This window comes from Agelaius tricolor, unplaced genomic scaffold (genome assembly GCF_023055355.1).
Source record: "Agelaius tricolor isolate 1412-34295 unplaced genomic scaffold, bAgeTri1.0.p SCAF_10, whole genome shotgun sequence".
In the NCBI taxonomy this organism is placed as follows: domain Eukaryota; kingdom Metazoa; phylum Chordata; class Aves; order Passeriformes; family Icteridae; genus Agelaius; species Agelaius tricolor.
Genome location: NW_027269270.1, coordinates 25296584 through 25311594, shown reverse-complemented (window position 1 = coordinate 25311594; position 15011 = coordinate 25296584). Strand labels below are relative to the sequence as shown.

The window sequence follows — 15011 nt, the reverse complement described above, 5'->3', positions numbered from 1 at the left end:
TGACCTGTGAGGGATGGGAAAAGACTGGTCAGTGTGGCAATGTGTGAATGTCTTAAGTTTGGACTGAGGGTGATTTTTCATGCATTTAGGCAAAGACAGGAATGTACCCCTGCCTTCCTTCTGCAGATCATCCTCACCTGCCATACCCTCCCTTGTCACCTCTTTGTGGGCAGTGATTCATGGGCTCCCCAAGAACAGGGCAGCTGCTGCTGGTTCCAGTTCCAGGAATGGTGATGACAACTGCAGCACTGCTCCCCCACCAGCTGAGAGACCCTCTGTAACTGGCCAGAGCAACCACTCAATGAAAGGAGACATCCCATGGCTGAGAGCTGTGCCAGGGATTTTCTTATGCTATGCACAAAAAGAAGCCAGACTGGAAGAGCTGGGTTGGCCTGACCTGTCCCTGTGCATAGGGAGTAGAGTCTACTCCCCCACTGTGTTGTCCACAATATTTCCTCCTGCATTGGCTCATTTCCCCATGATGGAGTGAAGGGAAGCAAGCAGCTTGGTTCTGCCCCTTGTTTTCCCTGTAGAGTGGCTGCACACAGCCTGATGCTTAATGTTTCTTGAAGTGAAGTGGATACAGCTTTTCTCTGGCAAGACTGAGGGAACTGGAACTGCCTGTGCCACAATTTGTTCCTTGGATTCTGCTCACTGGGAAAGCTGGTGCCAGCCTTTATCAGAGCACATGATGTCTTACAATGAAGATGTAAGTGATTGCACTATTAGGAATTTTTTCCAAGTCAAAAATGGCCCTCCAATGACTTAAAATATTTCATCCTTGATCCTACTGTCATGGGTGCATTGTAGTTCTTCTGCTCCCCCAGCACATCTTCCATTTCATATACAAAGGTACACCAATCATTTACCATGTTTTCTGTCTTTTAAATATTCCTTAAATTTCCATCACTGGGAAAACATTTAATTGTCCTAAGCCCGCAACATGGTTTTGAGACTGGTTTGTTGAGGCTTTGAGGCCAGACAACTTTATTAACAACAGTGGCTTGCTTTGCAGATAAATCCTCCTTTTCAGAGAACATATTTACTAAAGAGTTTCACAGCTGATTATGGACACAAATAACTCATCAGAAAAAGTTACTGATACTCAGTGCTTGGCAAGCCCTGAGTCATTATCCAGTTAATGCTGTGGCACCGTGCATTTCCAGCTGTGTTGCAGTGGCATGCAGACCTCAGCAGCTGTTGCAGAGCTCATCAAATGGCTGTTGAGCATCATCCTTGATTTGTCATGAACCTGAAGGTTTCTCTGGGGAGTGAATGTTATCACCTGCCACAGCCTGGCTACGCTACAGTGGTGATCCGGCACTGTCGTTATCTTACATACACTGCTTGTTTGAATGCTTTCCCTCTCCCCTTTGCTTTCATTATTTCTCCTGGTTGTTGGGATAGTTGGGATCAGATTATTCATAGCCTTATGCTTCTAACTGGCTTGTCTGAAAATGCAGTCTGGTGTATGCTTAGTGCTATCTGGCTTCATGTCTTCCTCTCCAGATGAGTTTACATTTAAAAAAAAAATATTTAGATGCCTAATAAAGAGTCACAGAACATTTGGTGAACTGCTCAGGTACATTGTCCCTACAAAGAAGAATGGAGTTTTAGGTGTAAGTTATGGTATGGACAAAAGCTATGTTTTATGGAGGATTTTAATGTTTGCACTTATTCTGAATAGGATCAAACACAGACAATTTCAGAACTGGAAAGAAAATTCTTAGGTGAGGGAGGGGGGAAGCTTTGTATGGGGTTCACAGAAATGCTTTGTTTTAAGAAATGTTTATTTTCAGATGCATAATACAGAACATGCAGAAGCAAAACCTTATTTCAAAATGTTTTATGCTTCTCAAAGCTTTTCCATGTCTATTTTCCCCTTTTCATAACTTCCCCAGTTTTCTTCCCTTTTTTGTCTTTCAGACACAATTTTAGCAGAACTGATAAGGTACCACAAATTGTTTTGGCTCAAGGAAAGAAATTTTCCAAAGATTTTTCTGACCACTTCAGCCTTACTGCTGCTGGAAACCCTATTTCAGTACTTATGTGCTTCCTAGAGACTTGAAAAATCAACCCAATTTTCTGCTGCAAAAGGTGTTTTGCAGATGCATGAGATCACAGTTAAGTTTCTGATCCTGGTGGCCAAATTGCTTAAACCCTCTGTGCTTCACAAATTTTGTGATATTATGTGAACAACAATAAAGTTGTTTTTCTTTTTGGCTCCTATGATTGTCTCTGCAGGATCTGAATTATTGCAGTGCCAAATTTCAGAGCTCAGCTTTTTAACTCAACCAACACCCCTCGGTCTTTTAGTTTGGAAACACCTTGTTCAAGTCTCTGCTAAGTGGCCCTTATGTTTGTATGGAAACCTTATCATCAAAAGAGATGGAAGTCACTCCTGGCCACATCTCTTCATCTCTGAGAAACACCTTGACAACAGTATTTTTCCTCCCTTATGTTGCACTGTAATTGCAAGAGATTTGCAGTGGTCACTTCCAGGGACACCCAAGTGTCACAGGGGAAAGAATTTGTGTGTTTTCACAGAGAATTGTTAATTGTGTGACTGTAGTTCTCGCGAAACTTGCCTGTCACCATGATTGGGCTGTGAGTGTCCCTGTGATTGCTCCATAAATAGCCTGGGTGGACAGAGACCAAACAGAGCACTTAAGCAGTAAGGACTTTTCTGTTGGGCCTGCTGGGTTTGTGCAGGTTGTCATTGTCACTGTCAAAAACAGGCTGCAAAAAGTATTTTCAGCTGCTTAAGATAAAATGGGCAGAGGTGGAGACTTTGTTTGGGCTCAAAACATTGAGATGCTTTCAGGCCAGAAATGTTCTTTCTGCTGCCAGGCTCCTGAAGACTTCTTTGGCCTGAAGGCTCATGTGTTACAGCTTATATATTAGCCCAATAAAAGATTCACGATCTGCCTTGTCTTGCTATCAGTCCATCTCCTAAAAAATGTTGCTGCAGCTAATAGTGGCTCATATTTGATTTCTATCCAGGGTATTTTAAGGCTGCAAAACCATGTAGCAGGATAGGTGTCTGTCTCAGTGCTATCCTCTGCCTGTTATTATGTGTGTTTGTATTAATGATGAGATATCCTGCAGCATTAGTTGATTTAAATATTGAAAACAAATGTTCTCCTATTTCTCTGCCTTGGGGCTAGGAGTAATTATTCCAGCCTCTTCAGTGTACAGGAATCTGCATCTGTTGAGGTCTCTGTTCTGCTGTGAGCCCAACATATGAACTCAGTTTGCAAATTCATGTGAGAAATGCTAAAATCAGCACCTAGTTCTGCAGGTACCTATACCTGTACTATCCCATGGTCAAAATCCTGCTGTGCTTTAGAAATGCAGATTTTTTTTAGACTTGGCCACTTGGGTCAACATCCTTCTGTCTCTTTATTGTTTACATCTTGATGTTTCAGTATCACCAGGATACATTATTATGACCCTGGGATGCAAACAGTCCACTGCTGATGGTTTTTTTTAGTAACTTGGCAACGTTATCTAAAGCAAAGCAGACTCTTGAAATTGGGACATACTGCAATTCACAAGGACAATAAAAAGTATTTGTGGTACAGAGTATTTTGCACATTTGAAACCTCTATTGTATCAATCTTAATCAAAAAAGAGTGCCTGGAGCAAAAGAAATTGCTGTTTAATATTTCTGATAAAAGTAGTATTTGCAAAAAAATACATTTAGAAATGGTATAAGAGTTTCACACAGTAGCCTTAACAATGTTGATAGTGTTGTTTATAAATATGTGGTTAGGGAGACATAAAATTGTAGATCATTGACTTGCTAAGTTATAATATCATTTCCCGAGCTATTTAGGTGTGTCGACTGAATGAATGTTTAGAATCCATGCAGCACATGTAGTAAAAATTTGCATGAAGACCATATTGATTTCAGGTGCAGGGGAAACATTTCAAGGCAGAATAGATGAGCTGCTGGATTTATCTGTATTCTCAGTTGTGAGAATGCAGAATTTGCCCAAGGGACCCCTTCTCGTCCTAATGTGAGCTGGTGCAAGGCAGGGGGAGGCATCGCATACGAGATGTATTGAACATCTGCAAGCTGCATCTATTGGGTTTGGTTCCTGGCCTCTCCTGTATATCCCAACAAGGCATTCCGTGATGGATTCCATCAAATAGCCTCATTTCTACCCCTTCACACAAGGGAAAGCTGCTCCCACAACTACACCCAGAGAGGTAGAAGTAGATGTTACTCCTCAGTCTGCTCGTGACATCAGTCTAGTGCTGAGTCACCAGCACTTTTTGGTGGCTGCGTGCTGGTTTTGGCATTTGGGGCTGCAGAGTTGGGATACCAGCAGCAGGAGAAGGCACAGCCCTTGCAGAGCAGTGGGTCAAGGGAGAACCTACATTCTTAGTGAGTGGGCAGTGAAGAGAGCTGGAGGAAAACAAGAAAGCATGGGGAATGTTGCTATTAGTTGCAGAGAAGTAACAGGAATTGCAAAAAACTGATGTTCATGTGGTGATGTGCCTTTTATGATGAAGTGCCTCAAGTTGTCAAGATAATTTTGAACATTTTGTTTCTTCAAGCCAATGTCAAGATCTTTTTGTGTCCTCAATCTGGTGCTCATTAAGTGTATGACGCATGAAAAATTCTGTTTATCTCTTAATAATGTGATACTGGGGAAAACAAGCTCTTAACCCCATTTTCTGTGGGACACCTTTTGTACTCCAAATTCAATTTCTTTCATATATGTGCACTCAAGTATTTGTATACATGTCTTGCTGTGTCTCAGTGTGAATTTGAAAGTTGTTCTGTGCAGAAATCTCACCTGGGCATTGAGAACAAAATACATAAGCGCATAGCTCTGTCCACCTGAGATGGCCTGGGATGGAAACACCCCCTTACTGCCAGGGTTACAGATGGGTATTTCTCTGGAGGGAGATAGTGAAGGATGCAGTGCATTTAGGAGTTTGTTGTTGCCTTGCTTCAAAGCGAGGAGAGAATCAATAATTTGTTAGGCTGTGAGCTGACGTCTTGTCTGAGTGCCAGCTCTGGTGTCCTCCAGGATAAGCTGCCAAAATGTCTGAGGGAGCAAAGCGGGATGTAAATTCCACAAGTCATTTTCCTGAAACTCTTATGTGGGAAACCTTTAGAAGCCTCTCAGTAAGGACAAAATCCTTCCAGGCTTAATGCTTGTTTGAGCAAAATTCCTTCTGAGGTCAGTAGACCTAATCCTGAAGTCTTATCACTTGTTTACCTTGATGGGATTTGAGTGTGTGTGGGGGGAACAGAGGGTCTTGGGACAGGGTGTGCTGGAAATGCTTTCTTGGGAGGCTGGAAGAAGCCTGCCAGGCTCTGCAGAAATGCATGTTTGAAAGGAAGGCTTGCTTCAGTAAAAATCACCTTGGTTTCCCACTTTCTAGGCAGTGGTAGAAAGGGCAGGTGAGGATCTGTCTTTCCTCTGAAGGCTGTTTGGTGCCTATGGGTGGCCCAGCCCCATCTCTCAGGGACGGTGCATCTCCCAATTCCATGTGTGTGCTTCTAAAGTGGTTTGCATCTCAGACTTTCTTTTGCATCCTAGATGAAAAAAGCTTCCCAGGCTGGCAACCCCCTTATATCTTTTTAATTGTAACATAGCCCATCAGAGTGATAAATAGTGTCAGATACAGAAGCAGATAAGAACTGAGATGTTGGTTTCTCTTATGCTTAAGCTGGAAAACAAGCTCTGGGTTTGCCGTGTGGCTCTGGGGGAAGAACCTTGCAGGGGGCTTTGGAGCAGGTCCTGGCTCTGCTTGCCCCATGTGCTGTCATAGTGAAACCCCATAAAAGGCCCCTGTCCCTGCATTACAAGTCATGGCGTGCCAACAGTGCCCTCAGCAGAGATTTTTCCTGCCTGTCTCTTTCCCTCCCCTCTTTCTTCTTGCAAATTGAAATCTATCTCCTTTATAACAGACTCAGCCTTTATTAGCCGAAGATCATGCCTCTTTATTAACCTTTCAGTAAGGCTACATCAGCTGAGTGAAACACCATTCAGCAGAGCATATGGTATCATAAAAGTCACTGCTGGTGTCACACAGCTGTGTACAATTTTGTTTGGTTTGAGGCTTTTTGCTTTTCAGTAAAGAGATGGAAAATGTTCTTTTCTTCTGTTCTGCTTTCTGGTGAGTGACTTATAAACAGTCAGTATGAAATTGGCTCTGGAAAATATAATCAGAAAAATATATATAGGCTGTTGCATTGTTTTTCTGAATTCCAGGTCATGGTACAGGGGAGATTCTGTGGTAAAGTTTCATTAAAAGTAAAGAAAGAACACTAAAAGCTCTGCAACTGACCCAGGAAAAGTAAAACATTGTCAAGACAAGTAACATTGGGCCATCTTGTACTTTATTCCCTGCTGCTTATCTAAAGCACATTACTTACATTCAATAGATTTCTACTTCTGGTAGTTTATAAGTCCCTGAGTTTAAGAGCCTTTGACTAATTAAGAGCAGAGAGATTTTCACCATGCTGTCATAGCCCTACTGGAAGAATAATTTTCAAATGTTTTGTTCTTTGGGGGCATATGAGGCCAAAATTACAAATAAGTGTCTGTGTAACTATACATATATATTTATACTTACATATATAAATATGCGGACATGTACATATATACACACATATATAAATATGCAAACATACACACACACATATATGTCCATATCCATATTTGTTTAAAAAAAAAGCCTTAGAAGTGAACAGCTTTGGCAGGCAGAATGAAGGTACTGTTAGCAGTCTTCTAGGTGGGTCTCTGGTTGGGTTATAAGTTATTTGCAAGTTAACCATGGAAGAATTTCAAGAGGTTTGATCCTATTGGTGAAGAAGCAGATGTGATTGTGTGATTGCATGTGTACACATGCAGAAGGCAGCTGGGAGGGATGTCTGTGCCTGAACTGAACAGACAAGTTTTCTTACTTCTGTCCATTGATGCTGATTTGAAATATGGGAGGCTAAGCCTATTAAGGTAGCTCAGAAATGTCTTTCCAAAATGGGGTTTGGTCCAGGACCAGAGAAAGACATACAGGAAAGCATATGAAAAATAGCTAAGAATATGTAAATGAAGAGACAGGCAGCTCAGTTGAAACTCACAACTGCACTAACCTTACTGTTGTTGGATTCCCAATCCCACAGTAAATCCTGTACCCCAGAGCTCAAGATTTAGGAAAACATAAGAGTTCTTAACTTCATTCCTGTTTGACAGCATAAGCCAGTGCCTCTCACATCACTGTGAACCTGATTGCCAGCTCTCTCTGCCAAAGGCTTGGGCAGTACTGAGACCCAATGGGTTTTTAATTCCATGTGTAGGTGTTTGTGGTGCCACCAGGGAAGTGTCTGGTCTGAATCAGCAAATCTATCCTGAGATGAGTGGTGCAAAATGAAAGCAGTCAGGAAAAGAAGTATTTGTGGATGGGAGTTATCAAAACACCATTCATTTTAGTGAAGGTTGAAAAGCAGCTTAGTTGGGATAAGAAAATTTACAAATGTGTCATTATGCTGTTGCTAAGATCACACCTGTAGCATCATGCACCAAGATCATGCTCTTAATGACAGAAACCAGACTCCAAAGGAACACTGCACCATTAAAGGAAATAGAGAAGCAGGAATGAATTTAGCCAGTTTCATCTAGAGAAATGCTTAATGGCAGCATGATCATCTTAAGGGTCATTTAATACCAGGAAAAGGAAATGATACATAACACAAGTAGTAACACAAAGAACAGTGAATTCAATTTAATAAAGGGCAAATTCAAATTGGAAATGAGGCTAAACTTTTAGATGGTTAGGGGCCGGCAGAAAAGGGAAATCATTTGCTTAATGAGGTAGTTATGACAAACTAGGTAGAAATACTTTGTTTTCTGAAATCAGCAAGTGTGACATTCAGTCTTTCCTGCCTGATACAGTGGGTTCAACAGCAGAGTCCAGTGGTGTTTTGTCAGCCTTGTCCATCATGACCATTAGTTGCATTAATAATCCGTGTTTGGATAAAGGCGCTATGGTAGCACTGTAGAATCCTTCTTGTTTCTCTAACACCAAAGAAAGAAATTGGATATTTTGTATCTTCATAATATGAAACAAAAACTTAAGTGTGTCGGGGTTGTACAGGTGATGGAGATTTACAGCCTCATGACTTTTGTGCCTGGTCAAAACTGTGTTATAGAAAGCCTGGGGGGGACTCTTCATGGGGTTGTGGGGGGTTTGGGTGCTTCACTCTTCACTGTTTGAGGACATTGAACACCTCAGAGGTACCTGCTGGAAATCCTACTCTTGTATTCCACTCCTGCTGTTTCCTTGAGGCAGAGCTGACCCCATGGCTGTTGTTACACAGTGGGTGATCTTAAATTCCCGACCTGCCGGGCTTGCTGCTCCAAATGGGCTCTTGGGCTCCTGCCTGCTTACAGCACATTTTAGGAGCATGTCTGAAAACAGCCTTGTCTCTGTGTTTCCAGGAAGGCTTTATGGAAAAGAGACTACAAATGCATACTGCCAGAACCTCACATCTGAGTAAATGTGAGCCAAATGAATTTCCAGTGCAAATTTACTGCAATTGGTGAACTGTGCAAGAACTGATACTGATATTTAAATCAGGGATTCTGATACAATAAAGACAAGTGATTAACAAAACTGTTTATCTTTTTGTAGCACAGATATAGAGTTGATAGTTCTTGCTCTATTTTAAATATATTGATAGGCACAAATTGATGAGGTTGCATAGGGATCCCAGCTAACAGTTAATGACTGTCAACTGATGAGTTTTGCAATGTCTGAAAATGACAGGGTAGCATCCAGCGCATGGAAGTGGTTTCTATTGTCCAAAACAGCTGATCATTACTGTGTTTAAGAAACCGAATTCTCATAAGGATTTGAGCTGCTCAAAATTTGATGCAATTTTTCCAGGACCTAGACAATCATCAGGAAATTAATGTAAAACTGTGATCTCATGTCATTTGGAAAATTAATGGAATAATCTGATGGGCAGAGCTTGCTAGGGATCTAACTGTACACTGGAAAAGAAGTCTTTAGGCCTTGGTCTCTGTCAACAGCAATGGAAGTGGAGAAGACAGTAGATTTTATTCTGTAATTATCTGAAATGAAAATGGGAGGTGTCCTAAAGAGAAATAGAGTAGTATTGCTTTCAGCAAGGAACATTGGGCAGCCTAAATACTAGCACTGGTTATTACATGCTACTATGGATGTGTGTGTTAGAGAGCTGGCTGAAAGATAAATTTATTCCTGTAAAAACATTGCTTTATAGAGATCTTCTTTGAGCTTTGAGATTTTCATTGGAGATGTGGAAAATTAGCAGTTTCCAGCTACCAGAGATTTTCAGATGGAAACCTGGTTGCTAGTCAAGTTTCTTTCCCCAGTGCAAATACAGAAACACTTGCAGAAAATCATCTGTACTGCTGTGGACATTATTTCCTCTGCAGTACAAGTGAGTCCATTTTTACAATCTGTCCTGTCTCTTGGTTCTGCAGCATCCCTTACTGGATGTATAAGTCACTTTAGCCGCAAACTCTCACTCCAGTTGTGAGATTTCAAGTTTTTGCTTCTAGGTTTCTGTTGCAATCAAAAGTTTGTATGTTGCTTGGAGAACTTGCCATCCCAGTTACTCCCAGATCTTCTCTGCTCTTTGGTGAAAATCAGTAACAAAGTGTTTGTGATGTTCTGTGGAAACAATGGCAGCAGGTGCACTGGCAGTAAATGTCAAAGAAAGAAGTGTAAAAGCTGAGGAAAGTAAATGTGAGTTATCAGGAGTCAGCACAGCAAATGTGAGTTATCAGGAGTCAGCACAAGAGATTTTGGTGCAGTAACTCAATCTTTTTGGCTGGGGATAGTCGCAGGTTTAATCCAGCTCTCATACGAGACGTTGAAGCAGTTGAACAATAACCTATGAAAGTTATACTGGCAGTGTTCCAGTGCCATAGGAAAGATAACACTTCCACAGTGTTTGGCCAAAATATTTTTTGGACCTATATAACACATGACAAATATTTATCTACTACTGTGTAGCATGTACTGGACCCGGCTATGTAACTGATTCCAGCTTTAGTCCTTTATGCTGTGACATTGAGTTGCTCCTTAGGGTGCAAATGCCAGGTGGTCTTCCCCCAGCAGACCCCATCTGTATCCCTATGTAAAATGGGCAGTGCTTTGTGGGGGAAGTCTTTCCTGTGTTGTTAAATTAAGGACTTAGTTAAAGTATCTTCCCTCCTTTAAGTAGGTGTCAGTCACATTTTTTTGGGTTAGATACCATAGACTAGTTCTGTGTCTGCTTTGGGTCTGCAGTTGAAGAGAGTAGTTCATCACTGGGGGAAACAAGTCTTTCTCTATAAGTGTTTATAACTCTTCATTTTATCTGGGCTTGTCAGTGTCTGGCAGATTCTCCATCCTTTGTGCCATTCCTCTTCAGCTCACTAACAGAGCCATCATTAGCTCTGCATATAGGGGCAGGCTTGGGATTTCATCACTCTTCTGAAGTTCCCTTCACTCTTTCTTGAGCTTCCTTTGAAATTTATTTTCTATATAGTTGAAAAAGGATGGGTTCTGCCCTGAATCTGGTCTTTGCTCTGTTCTTAGCACTTGTAATTATTGCAGGACTGCACTGACCTGAAGTGGGGCTGCAACTGTGCTTAATGTTTCTGCTTGGAAAAGCATTTATGAGATGCTGGCATGTGCATCTCATTTTGATAGGTTTAATTGTACTGTTTAGAACAATCTGAGGAGATTTATAATTGCTTGTTTTGTAATACAGATACAAAGAATTAAGTAAAGGCTTTATAAGTAATCTCTTTTTTCCTCTAGCCAAAGGAGCACTGTCATGTTTTCATTTATCATCTTCTTTAGGGTCAAAGTTTGACTTCTCTCTGAATTTGATAGGCATATATAAGTGCTGCATCTGAGTAGTTCACAGAGGGATTTGGCACTTTGATTTTTAAATGCAGTGCCAAAAGTGTGGACAGAAAAGTGTGGCTTGATTAGAATGGAGCCCATGCAATGACAGGAGGTAAACTTTCAGCAAAAATTACCGTGAGAGGAGACGATGACTTAGGAAACCAATTGCAATTAAAATTGTTGTAACTGAGTTGATACTAGAGGCAGAAAACTGCTTTTGATATTTGCTAGCTAGGCAGAAACTGAGAAAATATGCATTTTCTGAGAACAGAGATATGGAGGAAAGATGGTTTATGTTTAAGGCTCTACACAGGGACTCAGAAAATTGACTTCAGTTCCTTTCCTGGCTGCCTCACAAGATGCCTCTGTAGTCTTGGGGATGATTACAAAGTTTTCACCATATGTTTATGCTGCATCTAGTGATCTGGAGCCCTCATCTTAGTTGGGTTTCATGAAATTCTAGCCTATCAAGTAATATTTACTCACTTGTGCATACCAGAAAGTAAAAATAAATGGTCTTTGGAAAAATTAACCTGAGTTATGTTTACACTGAATAGGGATTTTGTGTCCTGGTCGGTGATGGAAGAAAAGTAGACCCTTCAGAAATTATGACATATCAGACTCAATGCTTAGACCCAGAATGGGATAATTTAAATTGTTTCAAAAATTTTTGTGAGGAGGGAAAAGGGAGAAGGGGAGATGGTGCTTACCATGAAGTTTATGAGCTATGTTCCCAGGATCTTTGTCACATAACTCAGCAAAGAGGAAGGACATGAAGTAGAGAGATCCTTCCTCAAAGAGGCCTTTGTATCACCATTATTTGTGTCAGCCAAATGCAGACACACTTCTTTTTTAATGGAGGAAAAATGTGCCTTTTTTTTTTTTTAATAGATAAATCATCCACAAACAAGCTTATGTGAAAATTAGAAGGAAGAAGTCCAAAGAGGCATGCCAGAGAAGGAAGTTTGCAGAGTCCAAGGGATTCAGAGAAGACTGCAGTGGGACTGTCTCTGAGAGGGAGTGTTTACATCACCCATTCTTGACGGGTTTACCTTCTGGGACTCTGACCTTGGACTGCTGCCGGGACATTTGTCTTGGACTTGTCCTCTGGGCTGGTGAGTTAGTGATGGAATGACACATGTCTCTGTTGGGCTGAAACATGATATTTTCAGATGGCTCAATGTGAGGGGTTTTGGTCTCTGATCATTCTGTCTCCTGCTCCAGTGATGAGAGGATATGTCAAGTAGTTAAAGCACAAATCTGGGAGCTGGAAGACTTGGCCACTGTGTCTGAGGCTGCCACAGCCTATTTGTGACTCTGGAAAAGGCAAAGAATGACAGACATTAGATGCAGCATTTTCCAGTGGCTCAATGACTTAACTCTGCTGTCATTAGACTCAGTGGGACTTTCTCTCTTGACTTTGTTAGGAACCTTATATTTCAGACTGTCTATAAAGCATGTATGTTCCTCTAATCATTTGGTTATAAAAGAAACATGTGTCTGCTGCAGTGTAGGGAATTGACACAACTTTTTAGCTGCTGTATAATGGGTGGGAAAATCACACTTGACTAAAAAGGGGGATCACTGCTGCAGACCCTGGTTATATACTACTTCAAATCCAAAATAGTGTTTGTGTATTTTGCTAGAGCTCATTGTTACACAAGAACCTATTATGACAGATAGATGTGATGTAGTATAAGCAGGGGAATGCTGAGTGGAAATTGATTAGTTTGGTCCTACAATATATCCCACAAAAACTCAACAGATTTTCCATAGAAGCACTACAAAAAGGTACTATTTATAGTTTGTGCTTATTTTGTGCTGTCTGAAACTAGGAAGAGTTTCCACTTTGGAAAGGTTGTAGTTTAAGTTTGGAAAATGGAAAGGCATTTTTAAGTTCCTTATTGAAAATAAACTTTTTATTCTAACAGAAATATAAAATATTTTTGTCTGATTTTGTAGAATGATGGACCCAACACAGAGTTTTCCAGAACAACTGATCTGGTCCAATCATGTTGATTTGTTTCCCTTTGGTCTGTCTGGTAAAGACATATGGGTCCAGAAGATGTTTTTCCAGGGGAAGTGTCAGTTTCAGTCCTGCAGACAGCTCCCAGGCTGGGAGTCCTCTGAAAGAGAGGAGACGTGAAGGAGGCTGCAGGAATCAATCAATCAAGTGGTGCCATTAGCAGACAGCAGTCTGCAGAGATGTGTTCAGAAAGCCCCAGAAATCCCAGAAACACTGTTCTTTTGCAGGTTGCTATACTGAGCATAGACTTGGTCATCTCACAAGGGAGAATGGGATCATATGGCCTAACTCTGCTGCTGGACAAAAATACACATCCAAAGGGAATGAGTGCCACAGTGCCTAGAGAAAAAAGAGATAGTCATGTGCTCCTTAGGCTCCAGAGGCTTGCTCAAGCAAGTCTCTCCTGTACCCTGGGCAGTCAAGGGGCAGAGGAATGTTATTTTATTGAGAACTGTTTGATTGCATATCAGGGATCCTAAAAGCCCTGTGAGTTTGATCCTAAAATTTGCTTGTACTTCCAGTGCTTTGGTTTGTGGGCTGGCTGTGCACTGGCCTGTAAAAGCCCTGGCCCTGTTGCTGTTTTGCCCATGTCCTGCAGCGTGAGCTGGTGGGAAGCTGAGCAGTGACAGGACCAGCAGCACAGGCTTGGTCCCCTCACATCTCTTCTTTGAAAGACCTGGCAAAACCAAAAGACTGGATGTGTTAATGTCAACAGATAAGCTTTAATCAGAAAAGAGTCATGTTGGAGATTTCCTGGGCAGAGTTGCTCTCAGTATCCTGGCACTGGCTAAGAAACAATGCGAAAGGTGAACTTGGCTCAGTGGCTTTTAGTTCTTTGATCTTCCTTGCCCAGAGTGGTACCTTCTGCGCCAGAATGGTGCAAACGGAACTCTTTGGAGGAAGAATAGGAATTTTATTTAACTAAAAATGTTTGCAGTCATTTCCTGTCTCTCCTTGAATTCTTTTCATATTCATATTCATGGATTTAGTGCTAATGAGAACAATAACTATATGTTAAAAAGATCACCTGTCCCTTAAAAGGTCTCTTGGAGTACCCAAAGGGGGGGAAAAAAAGTAATGAACAACAGCTCCCTCTGAATTTTTGACTCATCTAATCACCTAAATTAATCTTAGTGATTTAATTAATCTTAAAGAATTCTTAGTGTTAAAGAAAAGTGTGTAGGTTGGTGTGACCATCCAGGACGTTCTGTCTGGCTCCATGACTTACCCTGCCTTGCCTGTGTATCCAGTGTGCTCTGGTGTGGGATTATGCTCTGTCCTCAGGTGCCTGCCATACTCAATGCTGTGTAATCAGACTGAATTCAGGACTAGTGTTGGCTATGACAGACGACTGTTGCCAAGCAGCTGTAGGTCTAGTTTAGGCCTTTTAGGATCAAACTTTCATCTCCAATTTAACTCTACTGAAGGAAAGAGTTTATCTTTCACAGCTATTGAAAGTAGAACCTAGAGCTAAGTATTGTCTTCAAGCACTATCCCGGGCCCTGCCTCTGTGACCTTCCATGGATATGTACATGGTTTTGGTGACAGTCTGAAGTTAATAGTCATGTCTGTGTATGGAAAAGGCAGGAATGAAAATAATGCCTAACTTCAGGTTGCTCTTGCAAGCAATGAGGAATTGCGTCTGGGAAGCACTGGCTGGTAAGTTGGGGTTTCCCCCTTCCCCCAGCTGTGCCACTGGTCTGCTGTAAAATCCTTTGCAAATCATTCACCTTCTCTGGAGGCTCAGTTTAGCTTTTGTGCAGCAGGAACAATGATTCCTTTCAGCTCTGCATCCACAGTGGTGATTGCATGGGGCTAACGAGCAGTAATGCAGCCTTCAGGGAGCTGCAGTGCTGAAGCCACTCTAGCGAGTGTTTTGTGCTGGGAGAAGAATAGATCCTTAAAATATTTAATCAACAATCAGTGGGTATATATACCCCCACTTCTGGATTAAATACTCTTAGTGATTTAGGGCTCTATTATGTCTTTTCCTCTTTTGTTTATCTCCTGTTCTCATCAATCAGAGCTTCACTTAGGACCATGATAAAGCACTTTAACCATGCCTTTACTGGCTATA

The 15011-nt window shown here is 41.4% G+C and overlaps 1 protein-coding gene across 6 annotated transcripts in view; it reads left to right on the top strand.

Annotated features, from left to right (window-relative positions):
- SEMA5B (semaphorin 5B) overlaps positions 1-15011 on the top strand; it is a 264183-nt gene that overhangs the window by 62945 nt on the left and 186227 nt on the right. For 4 of the 6 annotated variants that reach the window (XM_071435279.1, XM_071435278.1, XM_071435282.1 and 1 more), the window contains exon 2: positions 11800-12023. The exons of the other annotated variants lie outside the window; for them this stretch is intronic. The gene's annotated coding sequence lies outside the window, so the exon portion shown is untranslated. The remainder of the gene's footprint in view (positions 1-11799; positions 12024-15011) is intronic. 6 annotated transcript variants of the gene reach the window in all.